This window comes from Leucoraja erinacea, chromosome 26, assembly GCF_028641065.1.
Source record: "Leucoraja erinacea ecotype New England chromosome 26, Leri_hhj_1, whole genome shotgun sequence".
NCBI lineage: Eukaryota > Metazoa > Chordata > Chondrichthyes > Rajiformes > Rajidae > Leucoraja > Leucoraja erinaceus.
The window spans coordinates 22,199,563-22,219,055 of record NC_073402.1 but is presented as its reverse complement, the minus strand read 5'-3'; positions in this window follow the sequence as shown (position 1 = coordinate 22,219,055).

Below are 19,493 nucleotides of genomic sequence, written 5' to 3'. Positions count from 1 at the left end.
TTTGTATTGCTCAATTAAGCCAGTTTGCCATGGTCTGGCTTAGCTTTCAGACAGATGTCCCATGATATCACAACTCTGACAAACAGATTTACGGAAGAGAAAAAGTCCATTTTGTTGTCAGCTGTTGTTGTTAAGGTAGCCAAGTTGATTAAAAATCTTGCTTGTTCCAGCCAATCTAGACGATAGCAAATTTTAATTTTGTTTATTTATTGTCACATGTACTGAGTGACGGTGAAAAGCTTTTGTTGCATGTTAACCAGTCTTTTTTTTTTAGTTTGAAGGGTTAGGTAAACCCTTCAAACCACCGCATGTTCTAATGCTTCAACAGAAACAAGTTTAACAGATGGAATCAGTAGCCAGGTGAAACTGTTGTGGACTGCCGAACACTGAACGCAAAATACAAGTTTGAGGAAGGTGTTGTCAAACATCGTTTATGGTTCTCGGAACTGATGTATGAATTTATTATATACAACTTAATCCTAGAAAATGAGTAAAATGAAGAAAATAAGTTTCAAGCATGTGTTTGATATTGCTCAATGATCAAACAAGCGCATCACACAAGAAAAACACAGGCAAAGTCACCTTGCAAAAGCACAGAGCATTAACAAATTAGGGATTAGCTCAATGGTATCTTAGAGAAACAGGAAGCTTTACTTGAAGAAAATATGTTATTGTCATAACAGAACACATCATTGCCCTAAATAATTGTGGTATCATGGGACATTTGCCAACAGTTTGTTTGAAACCAAAGCAAGACAATAGCAAGATCGAGTAACTGGGCCATGCAAGTCCTATTGAGAGGATCAGTAAAAGGCATCATACATGTGAACTGGCTAAGAAAGGTGAGAACCTAGATGGATCGTTCCTGCTAAATGAAATTTTCCCTTCTCAGTAAATGTTGGAAGAAACAGAAAGTGGAAAGATCAAGGTGATAAGCATGTGCAAAGTTAAAATGAGAAGTATTATAAGTGAAGCAAAGTTTTCTCTCTGATAGACACAAGGAACTACAGATGCGGGTTACAAAAAAAGTCAATAAGTGCTGGAGAACACAACAGGCCAAGCAGAATCTTTGGAGTGCCGTGGATATAAAGAAAGCACATCAGCGCCTCTACTTCCTGAGAAGATTACGGAGAGTCGGTATGTCAAGGAGGACTCTCTCGAGCTTCTACAAGTGCTCAGTAGAGAGCATGTTGACCGGTTGCATCGTGGCTTGGTTCGGCAAGTTGAGTGCCCAGGAGCGGAAAAGACTACAAAAAGTGTACACAACGCCCAGCCCATCATCGGCTCTGACCTCCCTACCATCGTGGGGATCTACCGCAGCCTCTGCCTCAAAAAGGCTGCCAGCATCATCAAGGACCCACACCATCCTGGCCACTCACTCATCTCCCCGCTGCTCTCAGGCAGGAAGGTACAGGAGCCTGAAATTTGCAACATCCAGGTTCAGGAATAGCCCCTTCCCCACAGCCATCAGGCTACTAAACTCAACTCACACAAAACTCTGAACATTAATAGCCCATTGCACTTTATCTGTTTATTTATTTATGTGTGTACATATATATATATATATATTCAATGGTATATGGACACACTGATCTGTATTTATGCCTACTATATTCTGTTGTGCTGAAGCAAAGCAAGAATTTCATTGTCCTATCTGGGACACATGACAATAAACTCTCTTGAATCTTGAGGTGACGTTTCAACTCGAGAATCTGAAGAAAGGTTTTGACCCAATTATCATCTATCCTTGTCGTCTAGTGATGCTGTCTTACAAATTGAATAAATCCAGCATTTGGTGTATTTTTCCTCTTTTAAGATATCCCAGGTCAAAGATTCAATTTCACAGATTTGTGAAATTCAGACTTCAGACTGTCGTCCCACCCACCCCCTGACAGTCTGAAGAAGGGTCCCGACCCGAAACGTCACCCATTCATTCTCTCCAGAGATGCTGCCTGTCCCGCTGAGTTATTCTAGCATTTTGTGTCTACCTTCGATTTAAACCAGCACTTGCCATCTTTATTCTCATTGTACTGCCCATTAATCTACATCAGAATATAGACACCTGTGGGAATTGAAATGCCCATTTCCACGGTGTGGCTCAGAGCATCTGAGGTATCCGCTGGACTCAACAAAAATACCTTGCCATGATGGCAAGAGCTGGGAAGAAAAAATGCCCATTGTCTGTCCTACTCATAATGATCCAGCCATACATGTACGTATTGAACTTCATCACTTTGTTGATGATAATATAAACCTTTTTTGATTTGCCGTGAGTGCATGTACTCTGGTGCAAGACTGATAAAGTTTGCATCATGTGGCAAAATGAAACAAATGTTGTAAAAAAGGCATAACCGGAAAGCTGTCACAACTTCACTGGGTCATTTTGTGATACCAGCACCAACCACTTCAACTCTCCAACCACAGCTTCTTGTTTCTTTGTCCTTCTCTATATCTTATCATAATGTCTTAAAACCTTGTTTAAGATCTACAGCAAACTGTTAAAGCAGTTAATGAAAATGAAGGACTTCAAATCTCTCAAGTTGATGGCAAAACACGCATCGAACATTGCTTTAATCTTGTCTGGGTATGATTCTAAAGTATCTATCTTACACCCAAGATGGACTATTTCTGAAGAAATAAATGTACTTCTTTGGCTCTTTATCAAAGTACACCCTCTATATCTTCGTTATGTTCCAGCTCTGTAAATCTGCTTTTACAGAAAGCAATCAACTGTGCACCCTACAATACCTAGCACACCTTTGATCAAACTATCTATTTTCTTCTTGAAGGTTTTCAGAGCTGATGCAATCCCAACAGGAACTTTGTTGCAATGAAACAGTTCAGTTTGAATATTTATCGTTGAGTAATAATGACCTGACTAATTCAACCTGATGGTAAATTTGTGACATGTCAGTGAGAAAGCATCTGCTGTTGACCTGTTGTGGTGGCAGGCAAATTGAGCACAGAGCTACGTAATTTGTGAGACAGGAGTGGATTTTCAGCCTAACCAACCTTTTGAAGCACTTCATTACAATGGACGTAAATGCTCAACAGATGGAGGTCATTGAGGCAAGTCATCAGGCTCTTCTTGGATTTATAGTTATGTCCATTTCTGGCCATCACATTTTGAAAGATCTCAGATGGAGTGTAGATAAAAAGTACCAGATTGTACAGTGAGAGAGAGAGAGCAGTGAGTCAGATCCTGAACTTAGGTGCATTCTGTGTGGTGTTTACATATTCACATTCTCCCCGTCATTTGAGATTCTCCCTGGGTGCCCCTACTAACTCCAACATCTCAAAAACATGCTGGCTTGTAGGTTAATTGGCCGCTGTAAATTGCCTTCAAGAGTGGAATTTAGGGGCAGTTGCTGAGAATGTAGAAAGAATGAAATGGCTTATGGTAGGATTAATGTAAAAATTATAAAATATGTGAAATGGGAGGAAAGGTAGGATGTACCGTAGATGAGGAAAAAACCGAGAAGTAGCAATCACATTGGGAAGTGTTTTAGATAGAGGAAGCGCAAGAGGTAGGTGCCCCACTGCTGGATTCCATAGCCTGGTTCCTTTTACTATTGCCGACGGTAGCCTCACAAGTGCTGTAAGGGCTTGTTTCGCACTGAATGGCTGTCCATGAATCTGTAATACACAATGCTGAAAGTAAACATCCAAGCAAGCATTACACGCAGTGGCGGATTGGCCAGGGTGTCAGCTTGCCCGATGGCAAGTGAGCCCCTGATGAAGTGATAGCAAGTGATGGCAAATGGGCCCCTGTTAAATGATAGCATTGTAGTTGTGGGTGGGCCCCCTTTGTCTCCTGGCAACCAATATTTTTAGACCCAGTCCGCCACTGATTACACGTCAGTGAATTTACTGAATATGGTCTTTATGTGTTGGCACAGCAGATAGGCAGTGGACTTAGAAGGACAATCTTGAAATACGTGGAGCCTTAACTAAGGACAACCTTGGAATCGGTGGAACTTTCAGCCAGTCTATAATTTTCCGTAATAAGTTACCTTTCATTAAAAATGAATTGCCTAACACACGGAAAGATAGCAATCCAATTCTTGCACAAACGCTTTGATTCATGAAACTGCTTTTTATATTTGTATGAAGGAACTGCGGATGCTGGTTTAAACCGAAGATAGACACTAAAATCTGGAGTAACTCAGCGTGTCAGGAGAAAAGGAATAGAGAAAAGAAACAGATTCAGTCTGAAGAAGGGTCTCGACCCGAAACATCACCAATTCCTTTTCTCCAGAGATGCTGTATGACCCACTGGGTTACTCCAGCTTATTGTGTCTATCTTTATCTGGAATATGTTTTTAAATGATTCCAGTAAATAGGGTAGTCCACAACTTATTCACGCCAGGAGATGTTTATTTTTCTAGCAGCTGCAGAGCCCCTGCCATGGCCATGACCCTGACCAATCCATCGCTTCTTTCCAAGTTTGACATTTGACTAAAATTATTTGATTTGCAAAGCAGTCCTGGCACCCATGATTTACCTCAGTTACAAATTAAAAGGAAACACGGAGGGAGGGTGGAATACAATTACACTCTTGTTAATGTTTTACATTAGTTAAATTGACAGGACTAAAGGCCTAAATATTGAACAGAGTTGGTGAACGATCTACTTCTTTTCTGCATATTACAGCAGGATAGTGGTAATGGAAAAAGTAGGAAGTTTGCATGCCATGATCAAGCGTAGTCATTTTATAACTGTCCACCCTTTTTTAAAAGTTCCATCCCGATCCCTATAAAGTCAGATAAAACACATTTTTGTCAGTGGTTGCTGATATTAAATGTATTATCAGCAATAACTAGTACCTCAGGTAAACTGCTGATTTTGAGAAAATATCATTAAATATGAGTTTTAATTAAGCGACAGGAAAAAATTATGATGAATAAACATCAATGTATTTGCAATTGACTAGTTCCAATCAATGGAATTTATGCCTGATTATCACATCCCTTCCCACTCAAACCACCCACTCCCCAGGTACCTTCTCCTGCAACCGCAGGAGATGCAACACCTGTTCCAACTCCTCTCTCAACTCTGTCCAGGGATCCCGAGAGTCCTTCCAGGTTGGGCAGAGATTTCACTTGCACCTCCTCCAACCTCATCTATTGTATCTGTTGTTCAAGGTGTGGACTCTTATACATCGGAGCGCCCAAACGTAGACTGGGCAATTGTTTCGCTGAACACCTTCGCTCAGTCCGTCTGGGCCTACCTGATCTCCTGGTTGGCAAATACTTTAATTCCTCTTCCCATTCCCACCTTGACATTTCTGTCCTGGGCTTCCTCCATTGTCCGAGTGAGCCCAAACGCAAATTGGAGGAACTGCACCTCGTAGTTCGCTTGGGCAGCTTATAACCCAGCAGTATGAATATTGATTTCTCTAACTTCAAGTAACCCTTGCATCCCGTCCCTCTCTGTCCCTTCCCTACCCAAGTCTTTGTACTAGGTTCAAAGTCGTCTTGTTGAATCTCATTGTCTGCAACTCATTTTCACCCAGGCCACAGCTAACAATGGCCTGTTTCCTTTAGCATTGTTACTTTTTGCATATCTTTAATTCATTTCTTCTATATCTCACTATATCACCGTCTATATCTCTCGTTCCCCTTTCCCCTGACTCTCAGTCTGAAGAAGGGTCTCAACCTGGAACGTCACCTAAATATTCCTTTTCTCCAGGGATTCTGTCTGACCCGCTGAGTTACTCCTGCATTTTGTGTCTATCTTCGGTTTAAATCAGCATCTGCAGTTCCTTCCTACACAATGAAATGTATCATTGAAAATGAGTGTGGAGATCGCAGTGTGGTTATGATACATGACACTAATACCCGAATGAACCCTAAACCACAAACAAGAGCACCATTATAGGGTTGCTTCCTGTGAATCCCAAATTTTGTTTTTTTTCATTGCTGGTTTATGGTTTATGCAAATGTAAGAACCCATGTGGAAGATGGCTTTTGTCTCACTGTTGCTTTCCACAGTTTCAATCCCAAAACCTTACAATAGTACAGAGCTCCTTTTTGAAATACCTACAAGGAATTTACTCCCACACATAATGAGAAAATAACCCTAAAACAGAATCATTTCCTGCAGCCCATTTTAAAATATTCAAATTACATGTGTTAGAGTCCGTAGTGTGAAAAACCCAAATATATATCATCTTGTTTCTTGATTCTCACCATATTAATAATGTTTACTAAGGGTTGACTTTAATTGAATCACCCTGTTGCAGTATGTGAATCAGAAGTGCTGAATCACCTGCTGTGTTTCTAAGGGAAGGTATTGAGATTGCCCCTCCCAAAAAAGCAGGTGGTGAATGGGGAGAGGAACATTACGAGTTTCAGTGTTGGAAACTGTTTGTTGCATTTATTCCACACTACCCATTGTAATCTGTAAATATGCAAAGGCAACAAACTTTAAAATAGCTTCATATTTCAGTATTTCTCATATTACTTTACAAGCATAGCTTCCTGCACGATTTAAGTTTTCTGATAACTCGTACAAATTAGTTAGTTCTGTGCACAATGCACATCCATGGTTTAGACGTCTCCATTTCTTCTGCAATGGATTTATCTTAAATGGGTGAGGTGAAATTGTAAAAGTGTAAATATTGAAACCAAATGGAGAACGGCTACTTTTGGAATGAGGCAAAATTCGTATTTCATTTTGGATTTAGAGTTTAAACTAGGAGCCTGCCCTAAAGGCAAGGTAGACAAATGAAATGTGAACAGACTAAGTATGACATTATTGTTGGTTGAGGATTATGGTGAGTTTGAAACTTGTATATACCTATATTACAACAACAAATGCACACACCCTTAACTCATACAACGTTGCCTGCCAGTAACTTACAAAATAGGGATTGGATTATTTTACGTGTGGAATGACAAATTCAATCAAATCTTATTTAGTTGTGGTGTACTATAATAAGATAGAAATACCTACTCATAACATTATTGACTCTTGACTCTTGACTCTTGATTTAGGATCTAGATCTTTAATAGTGCTGTTTGAATTATAATGGAATAGGAGATGATCGGCAGAAAAGAAAATTGCAAAGCGTGATTGTTAGAATGATTACAGCAGGTTTGGCAGATGGAGTGTAAATGTAAGAAAGTGTGAAGTCATCCACAATGAATTGCAAAATATTGAACTGATTGAAAGATACAGCAGGGAAACAAGTCCTTCAGCCCACCTAGCCCACGCCTATTCATCTATTTACATCAATCATTCGCATGTGTGCTAGAAGACACATAGCTCGCTGTTGGTTTCCTTCATGGTCCAACATGTTGACAGAATTGGTTGCCCGAAGCGTCACAGAGTGCATCGTGTCGTCGTTTCTGGAGATTGCCACGAGGAGGCTTCTGGCATGATCTTCACCCATTTACATTATATCTATGTTATCCCACTTTTTTATTCATTCCCCACACACTAACGGTAATTTACAGAAACTAATTAGCCTACAAACCCACACGTCTTTGGGATGTGGATGGAAACCAGAGCACCCAAAGGAAACCCTTGTAATCACAGGGAGAACAGTGCAAAGTCCACATAGATAGCACCTGGTTCATACCCAGATCTCTGGCTCTGTCAGGCAGCAGTTCTACTAGCTGCACCATTATACTGTCCCTCAATCTGATTTACAGAATGTGTGAGAATGAGAAATGTGATTAATGTAGGATTGTTGTAAATGGGTGTTTCACAGTTGATGGAGACTTGGTGTGTGCTAATTCGCTCAAATTAGCATGGAATTCTTTCTTTGATTTGATACTGTACAGAGAATACAAAAATATTCTTTGATGGAATCAAAGCGAGGGAGAAATAACTTTAAAATTAGTAATCGTAGGTGAGTGGACATCAAGAAGAATTTAAATTCCTTGTGCACCATTTCCCTCCATGCTCTTTCAACATCCCTGTAGCTAAAAATACTTTGAATTGAAGGGTATAGATTTAAGTCTAGCAATGTGTAAGAAAGAATTGCAGATGCTGGTTTAAATCGAAAGTAGACACAAAATACTGGAGTAACTCAGCGGGTGAGGCAGCATCTCTGGAAAGAAGGAATGGGCGACGTTTCGGATCAAGACCCTTCTTCAGACTGATGTCAGGGGAGGGGGCGGGACAAAGATAGAATATAGTCGAGGACATGTAAGACTAGTGGGAGAATTGGGAAGGGGAAGGGAATGGAGAGAGAAAGCAAGGGCTATCTGAAGTTAGAGAAGTCAATGTTCATACCAGTGGGAGTAAGCTACCCAAGTGAAATATGAGGTACTGTTCCTCCAATTTGCGCTGAGCCTTACTCTGACAATGGAGGAGGCCCAGGACAGAAAGGTCAGATTGGGAATGGGAGGGGGAGTTGAAGTGCTGAGCCACCGGGAAATCAGGTAGGTTAAGACGGACTGAGCGGAGGTGTTCTGTGAAACGATCGCCGAGCCTGCACTTGGTCTCGCCGATGTAGAGAAGTTAACACCTGGAACAGCGGATACAGTAGATGAGGTTGGAGGAGGTGCAAGTGAACCCTCTGCCTCACCTGGAAAGACAGTTTGGGTCCTTGGATGAAGTCGAGGGGGGAGGTAAAGGGACAGGTGTTGCATCTCCTGCGGTTGCAGGGGAAAGTACCTGGGGAGGGGGTGGGAAGGGACGAGTTGATCAGGGAGTTTCGGAGGGAACGATCTCTGCGGAAAGCAGTTTCGGTGGGAACGGTCTCTGTGTAGAGCAGTTTTGGAGGGAATGGTCTCTACAAAAACCGATTTGCTTTCTGCAGAGCACATGTATCTTGCAGGTTTGTGGGACAGGTGGAAATTATAAAAGTAGGGCTAGTGACTCTATGGAATGATTTGAATTTTAGAGTTGCATTACCAAAGATAAATTGCTAAACACAGTGGCGTGAGGCAAATTGAACATCATCCATTCCTATGAATGAAAACAAAAAAACTGGAGATGTTGGAAATGCTAAATAAAAACAGAAAATGTGAGAAATAGTTAGTCAGGTGGCATGAAAATGGAACAAGATGTTCTCTCAGAAACAGGAACGAGAGAAAAGAAGTTGGATTAATAATATCATGGAGAAGAGGAATGGACAGGACGAAAGGAACATCTTTGATGGGGTGAGGTCAGGTTTGTTGTATTGATAAACTGAGTAATAATTTTATAAATTATATAAGAGTTTGGGAGATTTTATAAATTATATAAATGTTAGGGAGATTAATGAAGGCAGTTTGAGCCAGTAAAACATTTTCAGGATTAAAAAATAAAACTGCAGCTGCTGAAAAGGTGAAATAAAGATTAAAATGACAGTTAGACACAGTGAGTCAGACAGCATCTATGGAAAAAGAAACAGTGTTAATGTTTCAGGTTTCAGACCCTTCATCAGAACCTGGAATCCCTTTGTCCTCCTCATCCCGCCGCATACTCTGCAACTTAAATCTATCTTACTGTTAGGCGCTTCCCCCTCCTGGTGAATGCTATGTACTTACCTTTCTCTGTTTCTCTCCCGAGTATAGGCCTCGTGGCTGTGAGTCTGGAATCAAGGGGTTAAAGGCTCCTGTACCCGATTGGCCAAGCTGCATCAGGTGACGGGTGACTCATCTGAAGCTTAAATACCAGAGGTTCCCAGGATTCTCTATCTTCTTCGTCGACCCTGACTGATGAGCAGACTGCTGGTGTGAGCTGAGGGAGGCCTGGCCACATGGCATAGAACTTTGTGTACTTTCACCATTCCTTGGTAACAAATATTGAATTGGGCCGGATAAGGGCTGACCTTAGTGTTTTCGTGTATTTTGTTTCAGGGTTATATCTCTTTAGGTAGGTTTTAGAGTCTCCGGTTCAACGGTCCATCACGTGGCTGGTTGGAGCATTGTTAAATTATTTGTCAGTTCATCCATATCCCTGACTGGGTTGTTTAAATCGGGTTTGGGTTTTGTGTTCCATTGAATAATTAAAACTATTTTTGAACTTGAACCTGGTTTTTGACTTGTGTTACGCCGCTCTGAAGTACTAGCATTCGGGAGTCGTAACACTTACTTTCTCTTGTTTACAGTTCTGATGAAAGGTCTTCAACCTAAAATGTTAATTCTATTTCTCTTTTCACACACACTTCCAGCATTTTCTGTTTTAATTCAGTGTCTTTCAACAAATTATGTTATGTCATAAGAAGAAGAAGAAGCTTCCGGGGAGAAGAAGAAGCTTCCACCGCCGGCCTGCAGCCAATTTCTACCGCGGGCGCGGCATGGACTTACCAACAGGAACGGAGTCCCTTGCCGGGGATCCCTGGAGGGGAGCTTCGACCGCCGGCCCTGCAGTCTGCGGTGCTTCTGGCTCCGGCCCGAACTTTAAATCTCCGACCGCCGGCCTACACCAACTTGAAGCCGTGGTCTCCGGTGGGGAAGAGCCGATTCTGGACTTACCTGGACTTTTTACCTTGTCTGCACATCTGGACGCCCGCAGTGACGGCTGCTGAGGGTTAAGGTCCCGACCATGGGGGAAAATGGAGGAGGACTGGCCAACTTTTTGTGCCTTCCGCCACAGTGATGAATGCTGTGGGGGATCTTTGTGTTACGTTTATGATGTGTGTGTTCTTTTTCATTGTACTGCTGCTGGCAAATTCATTTAACTTGCACTTTAGATGCAATGTGACGAATAAAACTGATTGTTGTTGTTGTTAATGAGCTTACGGCAGCAATAGCCTCAGATATCTGTGTGATCAAACAATATGGCCAGGCAAATAATGGGCATATTTTATAGTGTTTTGATACCAGCCCTGACCATTATGGGTTGCTTGTGGCTCATGGTTATCTTTTTAACTGACAACAATAATTTACCATGTGTGATCAACTGCATTTCGCACCTAAGAAATAAAAAATAGTCACTTTCCTTTCTTCAATTTGAAAGTTGCTTTTGGAATTACTGCAATTAAGACCCTGAAACTTTATGTACTGTGCAGGGGAAGGCTTTTTAATCTCATCCCTACAAAGATAATACCATGAGTTACCACAAACCTACAAGTATGTGACCTACTATAAATGTGGAATTTCAGACCACTCCAAGGATCATCTTCTTCTTCGTAATTTTCTGGGGGTCAAGGATGACCTGCTTCCATTCAGTTTTGAAAAGTGGAACACACTTGTGCATTACACCATTTCATTTGGGGTGACTGTTGCTACAATATGATTTTGACAGAGTTCAATCGCAGAGATAGCGAGATGAAGATACTGCTTTGGAGAACAAACCATTACCATAATCTACCATTCTCTTCCTGTTATTTTTTCCCAATAAAACTGCCTCAAAGGATGAGGAACTAAAATCCACATGAGTGGGTGATCCCCATATACACTCTGTTCCTTGGATGAGTGTCTGTAGGACGACACTCTTTAATTTTAGTGTATTCATCTATCTTAGCCCATTCGCTCAATTGGTAACTCATCACTAACAATTAACTTTCACCACAGCAACTGGCAAAGAGTGAAGAGGTACCCTTGAATCTCATTAGAAGATTGTTAGCTCTTGGAATATGCATTATTTCCCGATCAAATGGGTCTCTGAATATCACCACCGGGTGGCGCCGCAATGGCAGCCTCGCCATTTCTGTCTATCCTTTCGTCTTTTTTTTGTTATTTTGAGTGTTTTAAAAGTTTGTGTTAATGTTCTCCGGTTTGGTTTATGTGTGGTGTGGGCAGGGGGGTCAGGGGAAACTTTTTTTTCAATCTCTTACCTTGCCGGAGATGCGATTGTTTTCCGGGTCATATCTCCGGTCGCTCTGCGGCCTAACATCGTGGCTGGAGGCCTTGCTCTGGACTGACTTTGAGCCCCACCGCGGGGCGTGGACTTACCATCGGGGCCGATATCCAGCGTCAGATCGCCCGGCGCGGGGAGCTAAGATTCCCCCCCCCCGATGCAGGAGCTTGATCGCCCCGACGCAGAGGTTACGGGAGCCAAGATCGTCCCGTCAACGAAAGGCTCGAGGCCCCCGACCACGGGAGAATAATGAAGAGAAGAGATTGTTTTGCCTTCCATCACAGTGAGGAATGTGGAGGAGTCAATGTTTATGTTAAAATGTATTTTGTGTGTTTTGCTGCTTTTTATTAGTATGACTGTATGGCAAATCAAATTCCTCGTATAATAAAGCATGATTATGATTATGGCCATTTTTCTCTTTTCATAAGTAAGATTAAACATTTTCTTTGATTAAAGTAAATTGAATCATTTCTTCACCTACTTGTGAATGAATGTCATGTCCTCAATTATATAAAGGCTGGTTGAGGTAATGCAAAAGGAGAGCAGTTTGTAATACATTGGTCCATTTTCCATGAACTGCACATTGGAAACTATCTCATTCATGATAAATGAAAACTAGAACAAAAGGGTTTCATTGCACATGAGAAATTGTGAGATCAAATGAAATTAATCAGAAAGTTGGTTTTATATGCACCCGAGCGCCCCATTTTATGTCCACATCCACATCACTGTGATCACCTTTGGTTGCCACCACACACCTGAAAGGTTGTTGTCTTTCGATGATGTGAACAGTAAATCTCCCTGGTGGAAGCCCACGATCAGTCATCGCTCTGGAAGGGCCAAAACTCAGTTACTCCCTGCCAACATGAATGTGTGTTGTTAGAGAATTTGTTATGGATTGCAAAAAAAGCATTGCTGGAGAGCTATTGCTGGAAACTCAGAGGGAGGATGGCATTTCAAGTCTGCAATGAATCTGGGGCTTTCATGGGACCATGGAGATAATGGGATGTAGTTCCTTTTTGACTCAAATGTCTTTGGAAAATAAAGGAAAGGTTTTTCCATTATTAGAGCATGTGTGTCTATGCGTGCAGGCTGAAGAGTATGAACATGTCAGTTGATGGGAGGACAGTTGAACTGTTGCCTCTCACACCATGACATAGCTTACAATGCCATGATACTTCTTTCAGAGATAACATCTTGTATGCCATCGCTGTCAATTCCTTTTATCTGGTGCGCTTGGTGCATAGAATCTTGTTGCAGAAGTGAATTTCATCTATTAGGATCTCTTGATCTTGGATTGGCGACTATTGCTTTAAAGGGTGGAGTTTTGAGTAGAATTGTGAGGTGTAGCGAAATGGTTTTCATTGACAAAAACAAACAGAAACTCTTAAAACCGCATACCTGGTCTAGCTAACAGACACAGCTCCTGTCGATGGGGAGGAACGCTAATAACTGACTAAAAGCCCGCGATCGAACCCCTGTAGTCACGTGACAGTGCCGACCAATGACAAGGGTTCTGACTTCCCAGCACCACCATTAGGTGTCAGCTGAATCAAAATGAATTGGTTACAATGTTCACAAGTACAGCTCAATTTAATCAGAAGTTTTATTTCATAAAAAAATATTTGCACTGGGCACTAGTATTGCAGAAGAAAACATTAATTCTAAGGCTGCAGCATGCAACACAGTGCAGGTGACCCATGTCTTGCAATGTAAATACACCTGAACAAATAAACCATAACTTATCGTGAGTTACACAGGAGCGAACCTCAAATTTTATACATAAGATAACATTGTGGAATTTAATACCGAGAAATGTGAGGTATTACATTTTGGAAAGATTAACATGGGCAGAACCTACACAGTGAATGGTAGGGCTCTGAGGAGTGTTGCAAAGCAGAGGGATCTAGGAGTGCAGGTACATAGTTCATTGGAAGTAGCACCACAAGTAGAGTAGGGTGGACAAAAAGATTTTGACACATTAGCCTTCATCAGTCAGAGTATTGAGTATAGAGTTTGGTAGGTCATGTTATAGTTATATAAGACGTGTGTGAGGCTTCAACGAGAGTACCTGAAGGGTTAACTTTTTCACACAAAGGGTGGTGGGTGTATGGAACAAGCTGCTGTTGAAGGTAGTTGAGATGCAGAGACTATCTCACCATTTAAGAAACATTTAGACAGGTACATGGATAGGACAGGTTTAGAGGTATATGGGCCAAACGCAAGCAGGTAGAACTAGTGTAGATGGGACGTTGGTCGGTATGGGCAAGTTTGGGCCGAAGGTCTGTTTCCACGTTGTATGACTCTATGACCCTTAGAGTAACAGTCAGGTTTAAAGGCTTAATCAATACATATTTCATTTCTTCAAATTTAGCTTTCTCAGTGGTGTCACCCTAAATAATTAATCATTATAAGAAGTGATTTGGATTAATAAAACCAATCAACAGCATTTAACTTCTGAATTATGCAAAGATAAGTTAATTAAATTCTCCAATCTGCACCTATCCAACATAGAATTATCATTATCCACGTTAAATACAAATATCAGTGAAGCTGCTCCAATTCCTCAATTATAATTTATTTAGTTTTAGTATAATAACTACTTGATAATTGACAAAGATAATTTATATATTTTAAATAAATTGACACTTAAAAAAGAATAATGTAGTCGAATCTGACCTGGCTTTATGCTAAGAACTAATTTTTCATAAATTCTTAATTAAAATTTACATTTTATGATTTACAGTTGTTCTCAGGAATCCAAATCTTAGTTTTAGGACACAAAAATGCAATATAACTGTCAAAAGAATATCTATGTATGCCAAAATAACTCTGGAACCATATTATCAGCAGCCACCATGAAGAGCAGTTCCAATATTTGCCAATATCTAGCCAATATTTGATTAATGATCTGCAAAATGTCTGAAGAAGGGCCTCGGCCCGAAACGTTGCCTATTTCCTTCGCTCCATGGATGCTGCCTCACCCGCTGAGTTTCTCCTGCATCTTTGTCTACCAGAAAAATGTAATGTTAATTTACTTTCTCTCTCCAGGGATGCTGCTTGACCTGCTGAATATTTAAAACATGTTTCGTATTTTCTTCTTGCAAATATCCATGTTGTGTGCCATAACATTAAGAATTTCAACTGACATCCTGGAATTATAGAATCAAAAGACACATTATGAGGCAAAAGGACATAAAGTGCTGGTGTAACTCAGCAGGGCTGGAGAACATGAATAGGTGACGTTTTGGGTCAGTATCCTTCTTCAGACTGATCGTTGAGGTGGGAAAGGAAAGGAATGGTATGAACCTTGAATACTCCAATTTTACGCAACCTCTCCCTTTCCTTCCCCTCCCTTTCACCCCCACAACCTTCTTTATCCCCCCTCCTCTGTACCCTATTCCTCCCCACCCGATCCGCCTCCTTCTACATTCCTTCCTCTGGCTTCACAATTTGTAACTCTTCAAGCCATCTGTTTCACATCTTCTGCTGTAATCTATGGCCTTTGTTCCAATCATCTGCCTATCAATGCCACCCCTTGCCTGTGTCCACCTATTACCTGCCAAGCTTTGTCCTGTTTCTCCTCTTTACCAGCTTTCTCCCCCCCCCTCCAATCAGACTGAAGAAGGTCCCAACCTGAAATTACACTTATTCATGTTCTCCAGAGATGCTGCCAGACCCACTGAGTTATTTCATAATTTTGTGTAATTTTGTGTAAATCAGCATCTGCTGTTCCTTATTTCTGCAGTTCATTGTTTCTACAGGGTTTTTAACGACATCCTCCTGGCTAATGATTCTGGGGATTGTGTGGTTCTTGTCCTGCTGGACTTGTCTGCCGCCTTTGATACGGTGGACCATAATATCTTATTATCTCGGCTACAGCAGTTAGTGGGCATCTGCGGCAGTGCCCTGGGATGGTTCAGGTCCTATCTGGCGGGCAGAACCATGTGTGTTAGCCTTGCTGGGTTTGAATCCTCTTCCGCTCCCCTGTCATATGGGGTTCCACAGGGTTCGATTCTGGGGCCCCTACTTTTCTCGCTGTACATACTTCCTCTGGGTTCCATCCTTAGAAAGCATGGCATCTCTTTCCACTGTTATGCAGATGATACCCAGCTTTATTTGCCGCTGAGGGGGGAAGACGCCTTTTCTGTAAAATCGCTTCTGTCTTGTCTTGATGACATTAAGTCCTGGTTGGCCCTAAACTTTCTTGGATTTAATGAAAAGAAGACAGAGGTGATTTTATTTGATCCCAATGGCTGCCGTGAACCTCCATTTGTTGATTTAGGTCCATTGTCAAGGTACGTGAAGCCAACAGTTGTGAACCTGGGTTTTAGGATGGACAGTGACTTTAAATTAGATCGCCAAATATGCGCGGTGGTTAAGTCCAGCTTCTTTCACCTAAGGAAGCTGGCGAAGGTGAAGCCCATTCTCGAGCGGCAGCATTTTGAGACAGTAATCCATGCCTTTATTACATCTAGGCTGGATTACTGTAACGCGCTCTATTTTGGTGTTCCTCGTTCTTCACTGGCTCGCCTCCAGTTGGTTCAGAATGCTGCTGCTCGCCTTTTAACAGGGACTCGAAAGAGGGAGCACATATCGCCAATTCTGGCCTCCCTACACTGGCTCCCGGTGCACTTTCGAGTTCATTTTAAGATACTGTTATTTGTTTTTAAATCTCTGAATGGGCTCGCCCCGCCTTACCTCTCTGAGCTGCTCCACCCATACGCTCCTGCCCGGTCCCTCAGGTCAGCTGGTCAGCTGCTCCTGGAGGTACTGAGGTCTAGTCGGAGGCTCAGAGGGGATAGAGCCTTCTCTGTTGCTGCTCCGGCACACTGGAACACCCTGCCGTTGCACATCAGACAGGCTCCCTCACTGTCCATCTTCAAATCCAGTGTTAAAACACATTTGTACTCCCTGGCTTTTGACCATGCCTGAGGCTTTGCTTCTGGTTGTGGTGTTTTTGATGTTTCTTTATTTTACATGTCTTTTCCTACTATTTCTTTTGATTGTTATTTTTGGTGTGTATTAACTTTTTTGTCAACGATTAGTGATGTACAGCACTTTGTTGCAGCTATGTTTGTTTTTAAAGTGCTCTATAAATAAAATTATTATTATTATTATTATTACAGAATGAGACAATGTCGCCATTATTTCTCTATTGACTTTTCTAAAGAGTTCAATGTGATCATGGATGATCATCCCCAATCAGTACCCCGTTCCTGCCTTCTCATTTAATGTTAGCTAGACATAGACTATATATGGGAAGAATAAGGAAATAATGAAAGATAGATGCAGTGTTTTGCCTTCTCAGAATGTTAATTGTTGAATAAATCTAAATTAGTAAATTGGAGGAAAATATAATAAAGATAATGTAATAAACCTTGAAGTATTTAATCTTCTTGGAGACTGCATAAACCAAAATTGTAAATACTATAGATGATGGAGAGTAATAGGTATACATTTGAGAGATCCTGGAGCAATATAATGAGGAACCGACGAGAAATAATAAAAAAAAAAGGATATCTGCTACCTCTGCAGTCAGCTTTTAAAAATATCTAAGTTTTCAACCCAGATTGCCAAGGAATTTGGACACATTATTTTCTCTAATACTATTTTTGGATCAATATTAATTACTGTATACTCTTTGTTCTCATTAGACCCTATGTCCCATTAGTTATGTATTTTTAATATATCCCACCATTAAGGCAGATACCAATTAGATGTTTAATGTCTCTACTGTTTCCTTATTTTGCACTACAAATTATTCTCTCAGTGTAGGGGACCAATCTTAACTCTTCCGTTTACATGCCGTCCGAAAAGTTGCTTTGCATCTTTTTTAAATTTTCATATTCTAATTTATTTCCCTTGGACAATTACTCCAGCAGGGAGTATATATATAGCAACACCTATCACGAGGATCAGGTGTTGCTATAGGTCCCACAGAGGCTCGGATCAGATTGGCCCTGCTGCGGACTGAGAGGTGGTGAAGGACACTGACAGCATCACCAGGTCAGGTCCTGCAACACCAATCCAGTGCTGCTGCCAGGATATATTCTCCTCTCTCCGTCTTGTTTCCAAACTCTTTAGTTTTTGTTCATGCTGATTCGGCTGCAAATCCTTGGCAGTGCCAATCATGCAGATTAGCTTCTTTCTTCAACAGTTATTGAAGCCTGTTTCCTTAAAGCACTTAGCAATCTCTCCAGACTAGGAGAGGGAGATAACATTCTCAGTGGGAGTTAGAAATTGAAGAAGGAACTCAAAAAGCATTTGGGGTATACAGGTAGCTCACCAAACTTTCTGACAAGAAAAATAAGTGTGATTTCTTTTTTTTCAACTAGAACTATTTGGGAAGTAGGACAAAATCACCATGTGATCTGTGTATTGATATAACCTTATGCTAGCTCTAATTTCAGAGATGGGACAGAGATTGCTCTGATTTTTCAGTTATACGCAAAGGAACCTAATATATTTTGTAAGATCTAGTCAAAATTATGCCAATTATGGCTTTTATAATTATTTAATTTTGTTTAAAATAATTGTATCTCATTTTTAGCCTCTATGCTGAGTATACACGTGGCCTTGATTTACTGTTGATATATTGTTTTATGTCATTTTGAGCTTATAATCAAGCTGAGGGAAATGGTAGATAAAATAAATTTAGTGGACGAGCACAATGCAAGTTGTTTGCGAGTAAAAGATTTGCATGTTACCTAATTCATTAGAATACATTCACTATGGATTGAAATGCATACACGAACCAGACATAACAAATTAAAGTATGACTTTTTTCATGTTGATCCAGGCATAGTGGTCTGCATGAGCAAAGTGGCAATTTTTAGATTGTTCAACCCTTTTTTTGCAGCCAAAGAAGTGTAGTTTAGTCAATGATGCAATGTAGAAAATATTGCAACAATGGCAGCCAAAGTGTACTCAAACTCCAAAAAAATGAAAGTGGTAATAACCAGTTAATCACCTTTTGGGTGTTGATGGAAAGATAACTCCCAGTTTTTCATCAAAATAGTACTAGAAAATCTCTTGCATCCTACCCTTGGGGATGATGAGGCGTTGGTTTAATGTTCCGTCCAAAGGAAGGCATTTCTGACATTGTTATATTCCCTCATTGTGGCACTGAAGAGGCAATTACATAATTTGTGTAAAAGGATTCAGAGTGAAACTTCAACCCACATCTTCTTAGTAAATGTTCTGCCAAGTGAGCCACAGCTGACACATATAATTGCCCAGAATGTTGTGAGAATATGAATTTGCCCAACATTTTGATTGAGCTGAACTGTATGTTTTCATTTTAGGAGAGGCTAGATAAATGTGCAAGGGGGAGGGGAATAGAAAGTTAAATTAAATTAACGGGTATTAGATGAAGAGAAGAGGTTAGAGGGAAGCTTGCATGGATTTATTAGGCCAAATGGCTTTCTCCTGAGCTTATATTCAAAGCATTCTATGTAATTTTCGGTACCATGACTGTGTAAACATCAATCCTGCTTGCTGCAAATGCCCTTTAAGACAGTTGAACATGCCATGCATCATCAAAACCTCTCCATCATTGTCAACCTCAGTGACACTGCCTATCCCCTGTGGGTTCCAACCTTACCTCATACCATAGGCAGGATATCAACAATAATTATTTTTCTATCAACTTGTATTGTCATCAACTTCAGCGTCCCATGTGGATCGATCTTTTTTCAAGTAAATATATTCCTGTTGTAACATAATCCACAGACATTGAATATTTTTTC